This window comes from Rosa chinensis, chromosome 3 (assembly GCF_002994745.2).
Source record: "Rosa chinensis cultivar Old Blush chromosome 3, RchiOBHm-V2, whole genome shotgun sequence".
Lineage (NCBI taxonomy): Eukaryota > Viridiplantae > Streptophyta > Magnoliopsida > Rosales > Rosaceae > Rosa > Rosa chinensis.
Window position 1 is genome coordinate 31,809,219 of NC_037090.1, and position 16,186 is coordinate 31,825,404.

At 37.0% G+C, this 16,186-nt stretch overlaps 1 long non-coding RNA gene across 6 annotated transcripts; it reads right to left on the reverse strand.

Moving 5' to 3' along the window:
* Positions 1 to 3,080: 3,080 nt before the first annotated feature.
* Positions 3,081 to 5,862, reverse strand: LOC112193564. Of its 6 annotated transcripts, none has more exons than XR_005807878.1 (7): positions 5,458 to 5,862; positions 5,193 to 5,321; positions 4,812 to 4,914; positions 4,603 to 4,645; positions 4,100 to 4,162; positions 3,526 to 3,648; positions 3,081 to 3,336 (listed from the first exon to the last, which is right to left on the reverse strand). It is a non-coding gene; the product is annotated as an uncharacterized LOC112193564 (long non-coding RNA). The 6 variants fall into 6 exon arrangements; XR_002933935.2 differs by having other exon boundaries at positions 3,526 to 3,666; XR_005807877.1 differs by having other exon boundaries at positions 3,081 to 3,666; positions 5,468 to 5,861.
* Between the last annotated feature and the right edge of the window lie 10,324 nt (positions 5,863 to 16,186).

The following is a 16,186-nucleotide window of genomic DNA, read 5'->3' on the forward strand; positions in this document are numbered from 1 at the left end:
GGGCTGACTGTGCCTGGTGCTCCATGATTGTTCGCTTTGCGCTAGGTTGGCGTTTGCTTCCAGCGCCCTCTTAAGCTCGTCAAATCTTGACATCAGTGTGGCCACCTGCTTTTGGGCCTTGGCCTTTTCTCTGCGCTCCTGCTCGCGTTCTCCATTTGCTTTGTGAAGGTCCGCTAGTGCAAGCTCATACATAGCGGTGAGGTCCTGCACCGGAGGGCGGCTGTAGCTCGACTGAGCCTGCGCCGTAGTTTGGGTTGGTGGGACCTGAGAACTGGCCTGGACTTCCCCGCTGGGGTTGAATGGCGTGCTGAATAGTGCACGGTTAACGTTAACCGCTGGATTGACGTTGATCACTGGGTTGGTGGGAGGGGGTTGGTGGATTGAACCGCCTGCTCAGTGTTTTCCCCACTACCAGTAGTCATGGTGGATGTGGTGGGATAGCCTTCTATTCAAGGATTCCCACAGACGGCACCAATGTTAATGTTTAAAGTTTAGCGGTAGCTAAACCTTTACTAACGCAGGTCCGATGTGCGGACCACTATCTATGATACTCCTTAGTGCTCCCGCTACCTGTCAAGTGAAATACAGAGGGCGTAAAAGGGAGACTGCGCTGGGCTGTCTTCTCTTCTCCGATGCCTAAGTTAGTCAATGTATTTATGTTGAAAAAGTAACTGTGGGTAAGTATTAAATGCGTAATTAATGAGGAGAGAGGAGAGAACCTTTTATAGGTGAGGAGAGAGCTAATCTTCTCCATGTTTTTGATGTGGGACTGATATGCTTCAATCCCCAGCTTCTGGAGCTTCTAATGTTGTCTTGGCGCGACGCGTGGCGGCGCTTCAGCGGTGATCTGGGGGCAAGCCAGGGCTCAGGCGGTAGCCTGCTTGGCTGTGTTCCCGTAGGTCACTCCTTTGGCAGGAGTCGGTACCGCTAGTGGTAGCATGAGCATGGCTCATTATAGCTAATTATGCTTGCAAATGCCTATGTAAGTACAAACACAAATTTGGATGCCAATGGGTGTTGGAACCAAAAGTGTTAGTGTTTTTTAGATTCCACCACAATTTTTCTGTTCATCTTCAGCTTGCTACCGTCACATTATTGGGATGAAGTTTATGATATAAGTTCTTCACAACCATTGGCACAGGGAGAAAATCTAGTTTCTCCTAGCCAAGTTTTTGAATTGGGATTCTTTAGTCCTAATAATTCTGCTAACAAGTATGTGGGGTTGTGGCACAAAAGTATATTTCATCGTAAAGTTTTATGGGCGGCTAACAAAGAAAACCCCCTTGTAGTTAGTGATACCTTGGCTAGTTTGAGAATTGCAAGCAATGGGAATCTGGAGCTCATAGATGGAAAGCAGAATTCTGTCTGGTCAACCAATATTTCAGCGTCATCTAATAGTTCATCTGCATGCAGTTCTTTTAGACACTGGAAACTTTGTTCTCAGAGATGAAGCCGGAGCTGATTTGTGGGAGAGAGACAACTGGTAGGATATGATAGTAAATCTGGAAAGAGGCAGTTGTTGACTTCCTGGAAAAGTGAGAGTGATCCATCAACTGGGAAATATTTGGTTGGACTCTCTCCTAGGATGCCATCACAAGCGTTCATTTGGATTTATGGATCAACTCCCCACTAGAGAAGTGGGCCATGGGATAAATTAAAGTTCATTGGTGTACCAAGTATGGATGATATATAGATATCGAAGTGGATTTAGTCTGGATGATAATGTGATAAAGGGGTCCAAGCATTTCTCTTATAGTTTTTTTTACTATACTACTATATCCTATTTTAGCATCTCTTTGGAAGGAATAGCAGATCTTATGCTTTCAGAAAGTGGCATGAACTGGTTTCTTAACTGGGAGACACCATATAATCCATGTGACAATTATGGAGTGGACCTTTTGGGTTTGCAAAGCTTTTGAGTCTCATATTTGCTAGTGTTTGAAAGGGTATGTACCAAAGTCAGATGACGAGTGGAGCAAAGGAAACTGGACAGGAGGATGTGTAAGGAAAACCAAATTTTTCTGTGATAGTGACACAAGCAAGTCAGTCTCAACGAGAACAAAAGAAAATGATGATGGGTTTTGGAAGATTATAAGGTTAAAAGTACCAGATTCTCATGAATTAGTTCTTACAACTTTGGATACTGAAAACACGCCTGATGACTGCAAGATATGGTGCCTGAATAATTGTTCTTGCCTCGCTTATGCATTTGTTAATAAAATAGGGTGTTTAGTCTGGTCCAAAGACCTTATTGACATACAACAGTTTTCCTTTGGAGGAGAAGATCTTTATGTTCGCCTAGCACAGGCAGAGCTCGGTAATTTATAATATGTCTTGCATAGCTCGATTTAGCAGTTTCTTTTCTTTTCTATCTCATGCCTGCTTTTGTAATGTAAATTCCATTTCCCAAGTGAAGGAAGGCCAATAAAGTTAATTGTCAGCCTTATACCAGATTTTCTTGAATATAAGCCATTAAAGGCAGAAGGCACATTTGAGCACTGTGAGTTAAACTGCCTACATAATTGTTCTTGCCAGGCTTATCACTACTAGCAAAACAACAATTACCCACGGATTTTAATCTGTGGGTAATAAGACTTTCACACACGGATTTCAGTGTCTGATAGCCTTTACGCACAGTACACGCACAGATTGGTGTTACCGTGCGGTTTGGAGGGGGGGTAATGCTCATCTCACACGGATTATGTTGTCCGTGTGAAATACTTACGTGGGCCCCACTATCTTTCCATAAATATAAATTACCGTAATGAAACACAGTCCGTGTGAACAACTCTATTTCACACGGATTTCTGTAGCAAATGTTTACCTATCTCACACGGATTTCCGTGTCAAATATATACTCATCTCACACGGATTATTTTGTCCGTGTGAATATTAGACGTGGGCCCCACTGTCTTTCCATGAATATAAATTACCGTAATGAATTGCAATCCGTGTGAATAACTTCCTATCTCACACGGATTTCTGTGTCAAATTCTTTTACCCTAACTCTCACTGATTTCTGTGTGTAAAAGTGATAGCATTTATAAAAAATAAAAAAATAAAAAAATAAAAAAATCTGCTAATTAATTAGGAACCAATGAAGATTCTGCATTACTTGAAGAAAACAAATATCATTCTAAAGATGTCAATAACAGTTGATAATACAACTAAAGAAATGATCAGCGTTTCTGCATATGCCCCTAAATTCGAAAGATTGGTCGAGCTTCTGTTCTGGTGAACTAAAAATCTCCTTTAATTCTCTCTTCACTCCATCATAAGCAAATATAAACTTGCACGAATTTCTCGTTAGCTGAAATATTTCCCTCCTTCCAAGACCTAAGAATTCAAGAAACGGGCATCAGTTGTGAGCTTTTGGTCTATTTTATATTAAATGCACTAGTGACATCGGACATACCAAATGGATTCAAAAAACATAGGAATCCTAATTATATGGAATCATTGAACAATCACTGCTATCAACTTGTTTTAATAAAATTTACATCACTCGTTTTATAATCTCCTTACCGAATTGTTGGGGATAGAGAACTACAACTTGCTGTGATAGAAGCTGTGATATATAGTAGCTGAAGAAAGTGTACAGTGAATGAATTCAAGCGACGTTAAACTTTCACTGTTCTGGTTGAGAAGCTTGCATAATCCAGTAATCTGTAAAAATGTATATGGCATCAGGCATTTGGTTAAACCAGCACATAGCAAAAACATATCAGTCTGATCTCTGTAATATTTATTGAACATGAGTTGGCTACTAGCTTAAAGAATCAGATATGGATATATACATGAGAATCATATGGAATGAACAGTTCTAGTTTACTTTGTGATTTGGTATAGCATGTAAAAGTAAAACATATATTTCCCAGCATGAGAGAGGTATCTCTCTATGCATTGTCTATTTTACTTTTTCAAATACAAGGTTCTACCGTAGTCATCATATCACCTACTCACTAAAGCAAACAACTTAAGGCTACAAAAATTTTCAGAAAAATTGCATTATTTCTTGGTGAAGTGTTCTGTCCTTGAGAAAGAAGCTTGCAATCGTAGCCTATTTATTGAACATTCAAAGAGAAAGAAATGAGCTTACATGCTCCTTGGATCTTATCCACCTTAGTTCCAAGCTCTGCTATTTGCTGTTCCTCAATAGGTGCTGCAACAGATTCTATTACAGTCGTGAATAAACCAATTCCAGCCATTAATTTCAACAAGTATATAAGCAAGCATATATGAAGCTTTAGGGGAAGGCCACTTCTGGCCAATGCATATCTTCGCCCTTGTTTATCGTGGTATTCCTCACAACTTTAATGACGTCTTTCTTTTTAATTTTTTAACCAGCAGATGGCATAGGGAGGCTATAGGGACACAAAATTAGAATTCAAGCATGCAAAAATGACATTTAGCACAAATATGGTTTGACCAGACAGATTCATAGCATGCCTCACAAAACTTCCACAATAGATGCTTAAGACTTTTAAACTTGGGAAATAGTAACACAATTTTTTTTCAGATGTAGATAAGGTGTTGTCAAACTAAGGTTTAATATAATTAGGAAATCTCTGTTGGCATCTATACATGAATAGAGTAACTTACACAAATTTCTTCATCACAGAAAACATTTTGAAGTCTCAGGCATCTGCATAAAGATAAGAACACAATCTAATAACATAAATTTTGCATAAAGACAAGAACATTGAAGTCTGTATATGCAAATGGATAACGAAGTAAAATTTCAATATGTGACCCAGTCCTCCATTCTTGGAAGGACATGGGACTACGGTCTCATCAAATTGCAAACTTACTGCACAAAGTAACCAAAGTGTAGACAATGGTGATATAGTTTGGAATATTCACAAGTTGAAGTAGCCATGTCACCCTCACAACCTATCAATTCCAATAAAGAGTCTGCATAGAAGAAACACAAATGATTAGATAAACCACATAGCAGATAAGCAAGTATGCTGAATGGAAAAAACAAAACTCTTTCAACAGAACTGTAAAGGTAGACACCTTTTCTAGGCGTATAATAATATGAGAGACATATTTTCATTCAGTTCAAAACAAGTAGGTGAAGATGCTAATCAAGCTCCTACAGAAGCTTGAACTGATAGCATTCATCCTGCTTTCAACAGAACTTCACGTAGTAAGGAAAATACTAAAGCAACCACGCTAATAGCTAGTACCTGAAATCTTGATTTCACCAAGGCACCCATCAAATGAGGGCAGCGAAGCTAGCTCTGCAACATGATTAAGCTAGCTCCGGCCACCACGATTTAAACAAATTTCTCCATGCCTTGTCGAAATTCCCTGACCTGCAACATGATTAAGCAGTTTCATGGCTGTACTAAACTCAACCAAATTACAAACCAAACCTATTTTATGCTATATTATGCTTATTAAAAAAAAAAATTGTGAAGGAGTTCAAGCTTGGCATCAACTACAGCTCACCTACACTTACTCCTCAAGGCAGCGTTAAACTCGTCGGAGGTCGGTGAGGTCTGTGATGGTGGAGGTGAGTCACGGTGGTGACCGGAAGTGGGTGTCGGAGGAGAGAGAAAACAGATCTAGTTCCTCTGTCCTCCATTAAACCAAAACAATTTGGAGATGAGAGAGAGGGAGGCAGAGAAGTGGAGCTGGGATATGAGAGAGAGGGGGAGGCAGAGAGAGGCAGCAATGGGCGGAGACACCGCTTCGAAATTGGGGGAGATATCAAATTGTTGTTGCCTACGACCGCTTCCAGACCTCAGATAAGGCTGAATCGATTTGGGGGAGAAGGACATCGATACGCTTTAGGGGTGGGGGAGAAGGACATGGATCGATATGCTTCAGATTTGGATCAATTTGCTGGTTATAAGCGGAATTTCCACGGAAATCCGTGTGAAATACATTTACCTTTGCTACTGATATCCGTGTGTATGTAGCTCAGTAATCCACGGAAATCCGTGTGTAATACTACTAGGGGAGGGAAATTGAATTTGTTCCAAAAAAGTGAGTGGGAAAAAATTTACCACGGAAATCCGTGTGAGATACATATATATTTACCACTGATATTCGTGTGTATTTATCTCGGTAATATATAACTGTCATGTTAATTATTGTTTACACGGAATTCTGTCTCTATTCTATTTTTTCACACGGAATTTAGTAGCTAATTTTCTTTTGACACAGATATCCGTGTCTACATTTCACACAGATATTTGTGTGTTGCTCATTTCACGGAGTATTCTGTATTAAAAACTTATTGTGTGAAAAAATTAACCCGATCCGCCATTATTTTGACATGAAATAAACCGGTCAACCCTTTAAACACTTCTACTTCCCTAAGGGGAGCCGACCCTTGAGGAGATAAAATTCCAGAAATTTTTACATTAGTTGATATAGCTTCGACACATGAGAGTATGAGAGTTTACAGATCAAAAAAATAAGTTACAAGTGAGCGGTTATGAGCATATTAGTTTTATGTAGTATTTAAGGTTTAGGGTTGACCTACTAGATCGAAACCCAAACGACGACGAAAATAGCTGAAATTTTGAAAATAACCATTTATTCTTATCATGATAACATCCAACGGTCGATTTTGATAAAATCTATTTCCTACGCATTGTTGCTTATGGAATGTATACTTTTCATTATAACTAATAAACTAGTTATACCACATTAGTAGACATATAAGAATTTTGTGCAATCCAAAAAATAAAAATTGAAAATTTATAAATTTGACATTACCCATCTATTTATAGCGTATTAATAGGTATGGTGTAAAAAAATTAACTCAAATTAAAGCCATTATTTCAATATCAAATAAAGTGGTTAACCTTATATACACCGATACTTCCCTAAGGGGAGTTAAACCACGAGGAGATAAATTTTACAAAATTTTTACATTATTTTGTATACCTCATATTCATGAGAGTATGAGAGCTGACAGATCGAAAAAATAAGTTGCGAATGAGCGGTTATGAGCATATTAGTTTTATGTGGTATTTAGGATTCATGGATGATCTAGTAGATCGCGACCTAAACGATAACAAAAATTGCTGAAATTTTGTTCATAACTATTTATTCTAATCATGACAACATCCAACGGTCGATTTTGATAAATTCAATTTCCTCAACATTGTTGCTCATGGAAGGTATACTTTTCATTACAACTAATAAACTAGTTATACCACATTAGTAGACATATAAGAATTTTTGTGCAAACCAATAAATCAAAATTGAAATTCAATAAATTTGACATTACCCATCTATTTATAGTGTATTAATAGGTATTGTGTAAAAAAAAATAACTCAATCCGCCGTTATTTCGATATGAAATAAATGATCAACCTTATATACACCTATATTTTTTCACACGGAATTTTGTAGCTAATTGTTATTTTCACACGGATATCCGTGTGAAAATAACAATTAGCTACAAAATTCAGTTACTGTTGTTACACAGACATCAGTTACTGTTGTTTATTCACACATATTTCTGTGTGTAGTCTCCTTTTTCACACGGATTACTGTGTCAACATTTTCACACGGAAATCCGTGTGTATTACTCATTTCACGCAGAAATCTGTATCAAATACTTATTGTAACGGAAATCCGTCCCTCCATAATTCACATAACATAAAAAATTAATGATTTCGAAATAAACTAATTTATAATACGTACAGAAATTCGTGTGAATTGTTTTTCACACAGATATCCGTGTGAAAATGTTTTAGTTTTTACACAGATATCTGTGACTGTTGTTTATGCACACGGATTTCCGTTGATATTGTTATTGTATAAATTATTGTGTCAGTATCCGTTATGCTCATTTCACACGGATTTCTATCAGTATTTCTATTTCACACGGATATCTGTGGCTTTTAACTACAGTAAATCCGTGTGTGTTGTTATTTTGCTAGTAATGATATACACCTATACTTTTTCACACGGAATTTTGTAGCTAATTGTTATTTTCACACAGATATCCGTGTGAAAAGGTTTTAGTTTTTACACAGACATCAGTTACTGTTGTTTATTCACACGGATTTCTGTGTGTAGTCTCCTTTTTGGCTTTTCACACGGATTACTGTGTCAACATTTTCACACGGAAATCCGTGTGTATTACTCATTTCACACAGAAATCTGTATCAAATACTTATTGTAACGGAAATTCGTCCCTCCATAATTCACATAACATAAAAAATTAATGATTTCGAAATAAACTAATTTATAATACGTACAGAAATCCGTGTGAATTGTTTTGCACACAGATATCCGTGTGAAAATGTTTTAGTTTTTACACAGATATCTGTGACTGTTGTTTATTCACACGGATTTCCGTTGATATTGTTATTGTATAAATTATTGTGGGCCCCATTATGCTCATTTCACACGGATTTCTGTCAGTATTTCTATTTCACACGGATATCTGTGGCTTTTAACTATAGTAAATCCGTGTGTGTTGTTATTTTGCTAGTAGTGTATGCTTTTGTCAATGATATAGGTTGTTTGGTATGGTCCAAAGACCTTATTGATATACAGGAGTTTCCCTCTGGCAGAATAGATCTTTTTATCCGCCTAGCCGACTCAGGTAAATGATGATAGTGGTTACACAACAGTAATTAGCAATATCTGTTCTTTCTTGCCTCAAACTTTATATCTCACATATTCTCTTCTTCAGGTGATATTGGAAACCAAATAAAGTTAACTGCCAGCCTTGCTGCTATTTGTTTTATCAGTATCTTGGCTATCATACTGTTCGGTTTGCATAGCTTGCAAGCTAACCAAATTGGTAAGAGAATGAGATGCATGGATACAATTAATGCATTAGACATGATCTCGATCTCCCTGCTTCTTGATTTTGCAAATATAAAGTTGATCCTTCTTTGTTATTTGATGTGACGTGGAATTGTTTTCTTATATTTGAAAAATCAGGACGCATCAAAGCAACAACAAGGCGCCTTGGATTGACTAATAAAGTCCAGAGATCAGGAAACTCTCTTCAAGAATACATGAGAAAGCATGATCTATCAGAGCTATTAATCTTTAACTTTGACAGCATATTGATTGCTCATCACAAACAAACTCGGGGAAGGAGGCTTTGGCCGGGTTTATAGGGTGATTACTTGATGTTTGTTTCAAGGAAACTATAACATTAGAACAACTCTACAAAAAAAAAAATTAATGCAAGGATTATTTTGTGCAGGGTAAACTAGGAGAAGGGAAGGAAATTGTAGTAAAACGACTATCCAGTAGCTCAGGGCAAGGCATACAGGAGTTTAAGCATGAGATGTTGTTGATCTCCAAGCTCCAACATAAAAATCTTGTAAGAATCATGGGTTTATGTGTTAAAGAGAATGAGAAATTACTGATTTATGAGTTCATGCCAAACAAAAGCTTGGACACTCTTCTATTTGGTTACTTTACTAGCATTTTATGTTTGCTCCTATTTGTTGATCGCATGTCTGATGGATGCATTGACTACTTTCATAGATCAAATAGTTTAAACTAAGAATCTCTAGAAAACAAGAAGTTTTGGAGGATGAATTCTCTCACACTTTCTTTCAATACGCAGAGGCATATTTATACAACTATATACAACCCTAATTCTAGACTAACAAGGAAAGTAATCAAATCACAATTACAATCCTGATTCTATACAATTAGTATAATTCTATTCCTAATAGTAATCCTAAATTATCTATGACTCACAACACAAATGAGAAGTGCAGTGCTGGATTGGGCTGGCCGCTTCAATATTCTTCAGGGTGTGGCTGAAGGGCTTTTTTATCTCCATCATGATTCCTGTTTGAAGGTAATACATAGAGATTTGAAGGCCAACAACATTCTCTTAGATGAGAAAATGAACCCAGAAATTTCAGATTTTGGATTAGCACGTATTGTTCATGGGACGGATCTAGAAAATACACAGAAGATTGTGGGAACACTGTGAGCATCATTTCTATCCTATTCTCAGACATGTTCTTTCACAAATCACGACAAAAGTTCTAGTGTTTTAGCATATGAATATAACAGAAGATCAGTTACATACTTACATGCATGTGGCTTTAAAAGTACAAATTTTGGCTAGCATTTTTCTTAACAAGAGCAAGAAGCAATTTTGTGACTATTGTGAGTTTAAGTGCTAACGAGTTCACTTTGTAGAGAACTAGAGGCTATATGTCTCCAGAGTATGCCATGGGAGGCATATTTTCAGCACAATCAGATGTCTACAGCTTTGGGGTCTTGGTATTGGAAATCATTAGCAGCAAGATATAAGAATAGCCACTTCTATTGCCATGAACAACAGCTCGGCTTTCTAGCCTATGTAAGATCACACCAATTACATTGAAACTATGAATCTATGAGCAATCACATTCCCTTAGCTTCAAAATATATACAGCACACTCTAACTATTCTAAGCCACCATACATATAAATTTGGTCAGGCATGACACTTGTGGACTGAAGGCAAGGGACTGGACTTTGTAGATGAAGAACTGGCCAAGGCATATTCCTCAACAGAAGTAATGCGATGTATTCATTTAGGGCTTCTTTGTGTACAGGATGATGCTGCAAATAAGCCGACCATGCCGGAAGTTGCTTTCATGCTAAGCAGTGAGACAGATGCTCCACAACCTAAGCAAACCTATATTTGCTTGTAAAAGTTCTGTCCCACAGCTTCAAAATAGTTGCTCCACAAGTGACACTACCATAACAGTGATTTTAGGACGATAAACTATAGTAAATTTGCCTTACAGATCCACAATGTTTTTTTTTTTTTTTTTTTTTGAGAATGACCACAGATTCATAATGTTAGAGAATAGTTGCAATTTTAAATATTCAATGAATTCTTTAATTCAATTCGGATATTTGGCTGGAAAGAGAGGGTTGCTCTTAGAGCTATAATCTTGCTATATGTCTACATGCTACTCCATCCTCATTGAAATACAATTATGTGACCATCTTTCATTACGACTTAAACTCATGACATTAATAAATTTTGTTTTTTGTTTTTTCTTTTCGAAAATGGAGAATTACACAAATGGTCACTCAACTATAACTCATTTGACACTTTGGTCACTCAATATTCAAATATATCACTTTGGTCACTCAACTATTACTTTGTCAATCACTTTAGTCACTGAATGAGCATTTTATCTCACTTTAATCACCTCCCCCGTTCATTTCTATTTAGATTTTTAAATTTTTCACAATTGGTTGGTCGAAAATATCCTTGATATTGTGGCAAATAATTTTTTTTTTAATGAAAAAAATTAACGAAGTGACTAAAGTGAATAACAGAGTTAGAGTTGAGTGACTAAAGTGATATATTTAAACAGTGAGTGACCGAAGTGTCAAACAGGTAAAAGTTGAGTGACTATTTGTGATATTCTCTCTTTCGAAAATGATGACATTAAATTTTTAGATTTTTAAGTACAACAATATGGTGTTTTTTTTTCTTTCACTAATTATATACAGAGAAGCAAACATGGATTGGTCAGTGGGGAAAGAAAACATACATATTGACTTTCTTATGCATGTGTTATTTGAGGTTCATAGAAACTTACCTCCAAATGTTTATTTTTATCAAGAAACTTTCCCCTCTGGTGATTGTCCTTCTAGTAATCTTTGTTGGCTTCTTGCACTTTTCTAGAGTTGACAGCAAATAACAACCGGATTGCACTATTTTTTTTTAGCGGAAGAAGTCACAAACTCAAATCAAGTCAACTAAAATTAGGTGAGACCGATACAACATATAAGCCCGAAGTTCAAATTTTGAGTGGCAAAACAAATTATAACGCCCTATTCAAAAGAAAATACACACACACATATACAGTTTTTGGCCACTTTTATCATATATTCATATCTTAACCGTTCAATTTTTAGGTCCTAATGTATAGATCATCTCTGCAAAATTTCAGCTAAATTGATGATCGTTAAGTCATTCAAAACTGCAATTTACAACAATGAACACGAACGGTTCCGGTTAGACAGATTCTGTTCGTTCGTGTAAATTGCAATTTTGGATGCTTTGACGATCATCAATTTGGCTAAAAATTTGCATAAGTGATCTATACATTAGGACCTAAAACTGAATGGTTAAGATGTATTGTTAAGGCATTCAAAACTGCAATTTACAACAATGAACACGAACGGTTCCGGTTAGACAGATTCTGTTCGTTCGTGTAAATTGCAGTTTTGGATGCCTTAACGATCATCAATTTGGCTAAAAATTTGCAGAAGTGATCTATACAGTAGGACCTAAAACTGAATGGTTAAGATGTGAATATGTGATCGAAAAGTGGCCAAAAATTGGAAATCCGTTCTATGCTTAGGTAAGAATATCCTTACATGAGAAAAATCATATATATATATATATATATATATATAAGGCTTGCTCACCTAAGGGACAGTTTTAAGGGACTGTGAGGGACAAATGCATCTCAACCATATATTTTAAATATAAAAGCAGAAATTATAACAACTTAAAACTGTGCATTTATTTTTAGCCGTCAGATTCACTTGTCCCTCACAGTTCCTTAAAAACTGTCCTTTAGGTGAGCAAATCTGTGTATATGTATGTATATATATATATATATATATATATATAACAAGTCATTAAATAATACGTTTTTTTTTTGGTAGGAAACTGTCATTAAATAATAGTTTTACTTTTCTTTTTTTTTTTAGGAGAAAGACGACCGAATTGTATTACTCATTCAAAGAGTACAATGAGAAGCCACAAAGCTTCTAATAACAGGAGGGACAAGCCCACTCCATGAAAGATTAAAAGAAGAATGTAAAGCTAGTTTAGCTAGATTATGGGCAGCCATATTAGCTTCACGATACACATGTCTCAAGGAAGAACCCACCAACAACCCAAGAGAAAAGTTGATGTCCTCAATAATACGACCCAAGGATGAAGTCTCCTCCCCCTCATAGCATAAACTAAACTCTGACAATCTGTCTCAACCATAATAGGAGAAAGATGATATTGTACTGCCAGGGAACAAGCAACCCTACAAGCCATGGCATCAACAATATCTGGAGAGGCAACAAAGATGACCTTTAAACAAATTCCACCAACAATATCCCCCATAGCATCACGAAGAACCACTCCTACTCCACCAGATTTGGAGGAGGAATCAAAGGCTCCATCACAGTTGGCCTTAAGCTAGCCGGAAGGAGGCGGTGACCAAACTGCCCTACCCCTCAATACAGTACTACGAGGTGTAGCCAAAGTAGATTGAAACAACATGTCATATGATCTAATCTGAAACTGTAAGTGAGTCAAAGAGACAAACTGATTTGACCACACTCTCATATTGCGCTCTTTAATTTCCAAACAAACCATCCAACTATAAGTAATAGAGCCAGTTCTTTTTAGATAGGATATCAAAACAAGAGGCCAACCAAGTAGTAATTGACGTACCTTCATTACAATCAATCTGTAACACCCCATGCAGCTCCGGAAAAAGAGAGAGCAAATCCTGAACAAACTGGCAATCCCATGTGATATGATTAATAGATTCATCATGATCATTACAAAACCAACAACCATCCTGAACAAAAACCCTTTTAGTACACAACAAAGCGGCTGTTGGTAGGATAGAAGAGCATACTTTCCACCAATGAACTTTAACCTTGCCCGGTATTTGAGGAAACCAAATCTGTTTCCAAAAAGAAGAAAGATTCTCCGAACTAGTAGCAACTTCTCCATAGTTATGAAGCTCCTCAAAAGCTAACACATAAGCACTCTTGGTAGAAAATCTACCTTTCTTGTCATAATGCTAGATAAGACGATCATGGACATCCCTCTGACTAAGAGGCATATATAAAATCAAATCAACATCATCAGCCACAAAATATTGATTAATAAGAGCCAGATTCCAAGAAAAACCTGGGAGTAACAAATCAGAAACTCTCTCCGGCCCATTCTCATGCCGAATAATAAATAATACTTTTACTTTAAATTGACTCAAACGGTGATCCGATTTTTATTTTGGGATAGTATCACAAATGGTCACTCAACTTTACCTATTTGACACTTTGGTCACTCACCTTTTAAATATATCACTTTGGTCACTCAACTTTAACTTTGTTATTCACTTTAGTCACTTCTTTAATTTTTTTCATTAAAAAAAAATTATTTGCCACAATATTAATGATATTTTTGTCCAACCAATTGTGAAAAATTGAGAAATATGTATTACAATGATTGGGAGAAGTGATCAAAGTGAGATAAAATGCCCCTTGGGTGACTAAAGTGATTGACAGTGTAATAGTTGAGTGACCAAAGTGATATATTTGAATATTGAGTGACCAAAGTGTCGAATGAGTCATAGTTGAGTGACCATTTATGGAATTCTCCCTTTTATTTTTAAAGATTACCCACTTGTGTCATCATCAGAAATACTTTCCCCGTTTGCCGTGTGGATATTTCCCTTTCACAACCCGGCCCATCTTATGCTGCAACTTGGGCTTGATCCATGTAGTTTTCAACGTGGAAGATTCCTTCAATACTATATTGACATCTGGCATAACATTAAAGGGCACGAAAATCCAAAATTCAAAACTGTTTCGTCCTAGATTGAAAACCTTCTAGGGCTCCAATTTTTTGAACCTCTAATCTCAGGATAGCTGCTAAGAGTTTCAATACAAATTTCATGGAGAGCTGAAATAGGACAAGTGATTCTTATTGTTAATGGTGAAGATCACTCAAAATAATCTAAGGTCAACGGCGTTGAATGTGCTAATGATTGGAGTAATAAAAAGAAGGTGAGCTTAAACTAGCCATATAGCGCAAAATTGTTTGTTGTTAAATGATGGCTTGAAACTTTTCTTTCTTTTGTTGAAGATATTCAAAGGTTCAAGAATTTCTTCCAGGCTTTCTCTTGCGTCTGGATTCCCCATGAAGGGTTTTGGATCTTTGTGCTTGTCTCTTCTAAAAGAAGACCAAGACTTCTTCTTTTTTTGTCAAATAGTTCATTCATTCATAGAAACATACAGTACTACAAATATAGATGTGCATAAGAAAGCAAAAGTCCTAGGCCCAAAAGCCCAATAGACAAAAGCTTAATTAACCTACATCTACCACAAATAAAAAACTTAGGCCCAAAAGCCCAACAACAACCAAAACAAACCCTAGATCTAGAACCATGTAGAACTGCAGAGAGAAGAGCCGCCATGGCTGCTGACCGCCTAACTGCAGAGAGGATAACGTCGACCAAGGCTTCACTTCCTGATGCCAGAGGTTTATCCACCATCATTCTCCATACCCGAATAGCCTGCACAGGAAGGAAAAATGTACCAAAGGACATAAAAACGGCAGTCGTGGTGGTGGAGACCACCGAGCAACACAACTCCACTGGTTCAGCGACGTCCACAATCATCGATGGAGTGACGGTTCGGCAGCTATTCTTAAGTGTAGAGTTAGGTGTATAGACCCAGGTCGAGAATCGCTGTGATGGTAGGATTGTGAAAGATGAAGACGATGGGATAGAAGATGAAAAACGAAGTTGTAAGAGGATGGGAGAAAGGATAGTAGATCTAGGCGTTTGGATAGGAATTGGGATGGAAGAAACAGAACAATAAAGAAACTGAGGCATGAGCCTTAGATCTGAGACAAGCTCAAGGAAAACACACCAAAAAGGGTGGAGACACACCACAGAGGGTGGAGGAGACGTTGTCAACTCTCAAAACTGCAGACGCTGTCGACGGGAGAGGATGGTTAACCTGATGTCGTATAATGACACTAAAAAAGAAGACCAAGACTTTGAATTGGTAATTTGGTACAATTTTCATAATCAAGCTTGAAGCATTAGGGATTACGGTTTAGCGTGAATCATTTGTTATTAAGAAAGTTTGCATCTGAAATTTTTCCCAAAACAGTTGTTAGAAGTATTTAAGTGTAAGTCCTAGTTGTTATGGGTAACCATGCAAAAATGGGTATTAGAGCCAAAACAATTTAGTGGTCTAGATTGCATCTTTGGAAATATTATCATAGGGACAAACTCTAGTCTCCCCCGGCCATATTTTCAACGTCAAGAATATTATTGCCTTCTTTGAGCTCTTTGCAATGAGTATGGTCTGGGATTTTGAAGGTTCTCTTATAAACACATAAGAGACTTTTAGGATTCAACAAAGCATGACTGAGATTTCACATTGCAACTGCCTATTAACATAAACCTATG